This window comes from Lepisma saccharinum, chromosome 17, assembly GCF_977018435.1.
Source record: "Lepisma saccharinum chromosome 17, izLepSacc3.1, whole genome shotgun sequence".
NCBI classification, from domain to species: domain Eukaryota; kingdom Metazoa; phylum Arthropoda; class Insecta; order Zygentoma; family Lepismatidae; genus Lepisma; species Lepisma saccharinum.
The window spans coordinates 21855450-21862528 of NC_139245.1; positions in this window are offsets into that span (position 1 = coordinate 21855450).

The following is a 7079-nucleotide window of genomic DNA, read 5'->3' on the forward strand; positions in this document are numbered from 1 at the left end:
CACCGGGTATCGAACCCGGGACCCCTTGATTACAAGGCGACGACGCTACCACTGCGCCATCGGGGAGGCCCTCTCTTTAACATATTAATTTCATCATGGGTTAACCTATATTCTTTTAACGAGAATCTGAATAGTATATATAAAAATAGTACTCCAATCATCTGTGCCGTCGTGCAGGAATCAAAACGCCAAAGCCAATAAGAGGGGTTAAGTGGACCGCGGCCTCCAACTTTCAATGAAAAAAATCATAAAAATGGTGAGTTTTTTCACATATTCGATAATGTAATGCACCCAGGAACATGAAATGACTTTCATTCGGTTTAAAAAGGACCATTCTTTGAAAATAAGGCTAAAGTTTACCTCTCCTTCCCAAAATAGCGGGGAAAGAGGGGCAAACTCCCATTTGTATGAATTTTTCATTGGAAGTTGATGGGCCGCGGCCCACCCAACCTCTCTTATTGGCCTTGGCGTTTTGATTCCTGCACGGTTGCATGCCCTGATGTTTTAGCTGCAAAACAAAAGTTACCCGAAGTAGATTGGTCAAATAATCTACGAGTTATAACATTTTTTCGGTTTCGCCGAGGCCTTTTGGCGCGAATTTTAAATTCGTACACTTATTTGAAAAAAAATGTTATAACTCGTAGACTATTTGACCAATCTACTTCGGGTAACTTTTGCTTTGTAGCTAGAACAACAGGGCATTCAACCGTGGAGAAATCAAAACGCCAAAGCCAATAAGAGGGGTTGAGTGGGCCGCGGCCCCCAACTTTCAATGAAAAAATCATAAAAATGGGAACTCTTTACACATATTCTATAATGTAATTCACCCAGGAACATGAAATGACTTTCTTTCGGTTGAGAAAGGACGATTCTTTGAAAATAAGGCTAAAGTTTGCGTCCCCTTCCAAAAATAGCGGGGAAGAGGGGGCAAGCTCCCTTATTTTTATGATTTTTTCATTGAAAGTTGGGGCCGCAGCCCACCCAACCCCTCTTATTGCCTTTTGTGTTTTGATTCCTGCACCAGTGACCCATCGGCCAACTACGCCTATATTTTCTATGGGTTACATGTGACCCATTGGCTGAGTAAATGTTAAATAACAATAAATGGGTAACGGGGTAAACGAGCAACCCTGGGAGAGGGAGTAAAGGCGGTCGGAGCGTGGTGCTGATCACAGCACCCTCAAAACGAGGGGGCGAGATCGAGAATCTGCCGAACAGTCGAGAAATTCCAAATTATCATATATAACAGTGACCAAATCTTGCGCAGTTTCTGCACTTAAAAGGTCTGGAATTTCTTTAAATGGCCAATTTTTATTGCAGATGTGCAAAATCAATCACTTTGGGGGGAAGTTCAATTTTAGATTTTCACAGTGTTGGGAAATTTCGAAAAATTTACGACCTAGTCGGGGAAATGGAGATTTTCTCAATACCGGAAATCAGAATTATATTAAAAAAATCCCTTCCCAATGCCATTACAGCAGTGAACATGATTCTAATAACAGCTGAAAACAGTCTCCCAAGATTTTGTAGGACATGGTAGCAAATTGCTGAAACTTTACAGCCTGTAAATCACAGAAAACAAAATTATTTTGATTAAATATCGCTTCAATTTAACCATTCGAATTCCATGAAATTTTTCCAGATATCTCAAAGGGGTAAGTGCCCCCCTGGTCCCCTTCTGTCGGCCCCCTTGCTGAGAGATACCTCTGCGTTGAGCCAAGAAGCATCAATGATAGCTAAAATGTAAAAATGTTGCACCCTTCGGAGTACGCAATACGTTCTAATGACGACTTGAACTCCAGGCTTGCTGCAAGTGTGATACGCAAGTATCAGGCAAATTGTCACTTATACACCTGCTGCAAACTTATATTCACTTAAAATGCAAACTCATGGTTCCTGCACACTTACAGTGAACTTGCATTCAACTTGAAGTGCCAAGCAAGTCTCGCAAGACAAATGCAAATCAAGTGCAAACTTGCACTTAACTTACGTGCTATCTGGGATACTAAGAGAGATGAGTGTGTATGATTTGTAGTTCTGATACTTCCCGATGATGGCATTGAAATCAAATATATTAAAATTGCACTTTTAACATGGAGGTATTCAATCTTTTCCCAAAGGATGTAAATAATCTGTAGTTCAGCCATTTCCCGATAATGATGCTGGAATCAAATATATTAAAATCATGGTTTTAAGATGAAGGTATCCAATCTTTCCCCAGGAGAAGTAAATAATATGCAGTTCAGCCATTTTCTGATGATTGCGCAATAATTAAATATATAGGGTGGTCCATATAGATGGGACACATTTCAAATGCACATTTGTAGGAATGGACCACACAAGTTTATTAAGCACTATGTGTAATACATAACCAAGATACAAGAGTTTACAGCACTGTTCATTGCTTGACTATAACATCCTGTAGATGGGCACTACCTTGAGGAGAACCTTCTTGGGCTTTTGAAGTGATACTGTCAATACTGGGGTGCAGCGACTGGAATCGCCTCTTATCTCCCTCTAGGTGTTTCCTTTGAGTTCAACAGTTGTTTCTGGTTTTGTGGTGTGCACCCTTTCTTTTAGGTAACCCTACAGGAAGTAGTCCTGTGGGGCTACATCTGGTGATCTGAATGGCCAATTGACATCGCCAAATCTGGAAATGGTCTCAAAGGGTTCTCATTGGCACTAATCCTGTATGACTAGTGGCACCATCTTTTTGTATCCACATTTTGTAAGACCGAGCCTGCGATTAACATGTCGTTGTAGTACCCAGCAGTGACTGTTACAATTGGAATATTGCTCGGCTGTATTTGCAAGGCTTTCAATGTTCTCTGCACTACTAGACGTTCAAGTCGCACAGGTGAAGCTTTCTTGTCGGCATTAACTGTCTCACAGATGTTTTTCACAGCATGCAGTATCACCTTCTGAGATGGTGCTTCACGCTTCTTCAATTGTTTTCTGAATCGCCTTTCTGAGTAGTGGTGAAGCTTCCACTAGTGAGAAACTCTTCCACATCATAAGAATTTCAACCGGAGTCCACAGCACCATAATTCATAAAACAATAAAATGAAAATTGAATTAATATAAACTCCCACGCTCAGGCTTCCAAATATAATGCATTTGGAAAATGTTAGAATATTCCTACTGTCTGAAAATACAAAATAAAATTTGTCCCATCAATATGGACCACCCTGTATTAAAATCTCACTTTTAAGATGATGTATCCTCTGTGGCTGTGCGGTCTAAGGTGCTGTGCTTTGGCCTCCCACTGTGGGACGGCATGTGTATAGAATCGGTGGCAACCCACCATCATGAGGAAATTGGGGAGCCACAAGTGAGTAACGTAATCCGGTCTGGGAAAACCTCTATAATGGCTGAGGGTCCGACGTGCTGACACCATGTCACCCTATTACCGGTTGAAGAACTGCACACCTCTAGGTAGGATTGTGGGAGACTGGCAGTCAGGAAATAGGCCAAGGCCCTTCTAGGGCTGTCGAGCCACAGATTATTATTATTATTATCCAAGGGAGGTAAGTAATGTGTAAAGAAAAGTAATCATAATTTTTATTTATCCGTTGACCCATTTTTCCATGGGTATGGATATCGTCCATACATGCAAATATGGATAAGATATAGTGTGAGACGGAGGTTCCCAAACTTTTTTGTTTCACGGCGCCCTTAGCATTTCAAGATTTTTTCAGCAGCACCCAAGTCAAATAAACACATATTTCAAATTCAGAAACATTTTAAAAAATAAACACATATTTCAAATTCAGGAACATTTTACACATAAAAATTACTAAATAAGCACATACATTGGAATAAGTGTCATTTCAGCAAAAATATTAGAACATTTTGCTGCACCCCAGGGCACCACGATGCACACTTTGGGAACCACTGGTATAAGAGATATTACAGTATAAAAACATCAAAGATGTTTACATAATGCACATGGGTGATACACGAATTTACATTAATGTACATTGCATTTACAATATTAAAGATGTTCGAAACCCGGTGGAGGCACACAGTGGTTTGGATCCCACTTTAAACTGTAGGTCCAGTCCCGATTAGCCTTTCTGTGCATAAAGTGGACTTAAAACAACAATTCAATCAATCAATTCAACGATATTAAAAACAGTGATAAACATGTATTTCCTTAATAAAAATACATAGTATATGCATGATTTTTTTTAATATGAGATACATTATTCCTTAATATTTATGTGTGATAGTTTTTTTAATAACACTAAGGTGTATGAGATTAGTAATTTTTCGTATGTTTGACAGTTGCATTCAATCTATTTTGCAATTCATTTATGTCATACAGAGCTGTATCTGTGAGGTATTGCTTGATTAACTGCATTTTCCCTTTAAAGAAGAAAAAGGGGAGGGTAGAATTTATCTCTACGAAAATTAGTTCTCTTGATACTTGAAAAGTTTCCGTCTGGAAAGGCTTTACAGGCGAGTGAAGCTCCATCTGCTAAAGGTTAAAGTATGATGACTGATTATTTTGCCAATGCTAGAACATGCCTAATCCCTGCATATGAGAAGCAGAGTCTCACTATGTGGAATTTACACTATAAGTGTAAATAGTATGTACAACTACTGTACTTCGAAACTTGTAATGATTTATTAACTTTATAAACATTTCAAATGTAATTACCTTCATGGTGTGTGTGGTTGGGGCAAGAAAAACACAATGTGTTAAGTCTTTTATTACAAATGTATACATTTTCCATGCTGAGTATCTATTTCAAAGTACTGTAGTTTGTTCATAATTCTATTTACTTTATAAGAACAACTCCACACAGTGAGATGTTTTATATATATATATATATATATATATTGCCCATCAGCAATTGGCAACATAAGTAGAAGTTCCGAAATTCCTATCTTCATGCTCTCATGTAGCTCAGTCAGTAAAGGTGTCGTCCTGGAATGCCAGAGGTTCCAGGTTCAAATCCCGGAGCAGTTGGAGTTTTTGGTTGCTTCCAATTCCTTCTCTCTTCAAGCCTATTCTTTACCATTTCCTTCTAAGTCCTTTCAACGTTCTCCGATCAGTGCGGAAGCCAACCACCATTGCCTGTGTGTGTGTGTGGGGGGGGGGGGTATTCACACACTCATCTCATTTTTATTATTAACAGTACCATGCCACGAATGATTTGTGGCAGCAAAGAATCAAACTACGTGCTTTATATTAATATTTCTGCAATAATGGATTTACTTTACTATTATCTCTTTTACATTTTTAAAAATGTTCATTAAAATTTTCAATAAAAAGAGAAAAGGTTATAAAAACCAAACACACAAATTGCAACATTAATAAATTTATTTTTTATACTCCAGGAGCTCTACAAGAATTTACATTGTCTTTTTAACAAAGAAATACAATTTTTGACTAAACATACAATTATCTTTTACATTTTGAAGTGAAATGTAGAATGCAAGGCAAGATAAATCCAAACATCATCCAAATTGCCGTTGTCCCGGTTCAGTTTATTTCTCTTTCCCGCACAAATAAGTGCCGTTTAATATACATTCCTATCCAATTTACTGTTACTTCTTTTGATAACATAATGATGTTTGGATTAGCTTTTTTAAAAAGTGGGACAATATGAATAATAAAAGTGCCCCGATAGGCTTCCATGTCACCTCGGAGGTAAAGAAAGTAGCCGAAGTGGAACGCGAATTCTCCTTGGATTGGTGACGAGAAAAAAAAGAAAAAAAAAGGGAGGGGAGGGATCTCTCGTGGGAGGGGAAGTACCCCACCACTCTGTAGCGTGGCGCCAGCTGCTCGCACGCTTCACCTTAGCAAGGAACTAGGGCTTTCAACGGCCACTCAATGTTCAACGTAGTGGTGGTTTTAACATGTTTTATCGAGAGTTTTAAGGGTTTTTAACAAGGGTAGTTTTAATTCTGCATATGTCGAGCACTATGAAGTGTTTTTAACCCAAACCTTTCGCCCAGTATCCTTGCATGACACTTCTCTGACGTGGCTTGATATTACAAGCCGAAAATACGACAATCTGAAGAAGGAAGCAGTAAAGCTTCCGAAACGTAGTTCACATACGAATACATACTCACTTACGTAAGTAGACCAATTTCAATACTCTAACATATTTTTGCTAATATAGTTTTCTTTATATTTACTCAAGGTTTTTCTGCATGTCATTCACCTCCCTTCAGATAATAAAAGTACTTAAAAAATACTATAAAATGAACTACTTTACGATTTGTGAGTATACGTTTTACAAAAAACAATGTTTCAAGACACAACTGCTCCCTTCATCAGGTTCACAATCTTGGCGAGTGGTATCACTTAATGGCCACGTCAATTAGAATAAAAGACAAGGAGAAAGGTAATGGTAAAAATTATGGATAAAAAGGTAATTTCGTAACAACTAGCCCCTGTACACATAACTTCATTTTCCCTTCTAAGAACTTCAAATCTAAAAATGAACCATAAAACCCCCTCTCTAATATCCTTATCGTGCTCTCCATCTAATCTTCACATGGTTCCTCTAAAAAAAATATAGCTCTGATATTTCATTGCTCACCTACTAAAAAAGAAATATCCTATACATTGATTTCCCTTCAAAATTGAATATCATTTGCATTGATTTGATGTGGAATGACCTAGGAGCAGAGTTCACTACTCACAGGTAGGATATTTTTTCTCCAGTGAGTAGGCAAATAACATAAAATGCTTCAAAAGTAATTTGCTGCTCCATATCTCATGATTATACTGTATTATACAACTATTATTTGCTACAGTATATAACTAAAGATTATTTATATTTGTATGCCTGTACAACTTTGCCATCTAAGCAGCAGCCGCATTGGAAATGAAGAAAAGTCACAGAAAGTCCTAAAGATATCCAGAATTTTGAAATTTACTATTCCTAGAGCATGTAGACTACTGCAATACTTTCATAGCAATGGTGGTCACATCTAATACTCCCAACATTTCACCCACCACCGGGCCGGAGTGCTTATCACATCACACTACAACTCCAGGGGTCCTGGGTTCGAATACCAGTCTGTGCATGGGCATTCTATGTAATTGTCCCTTCATCAGT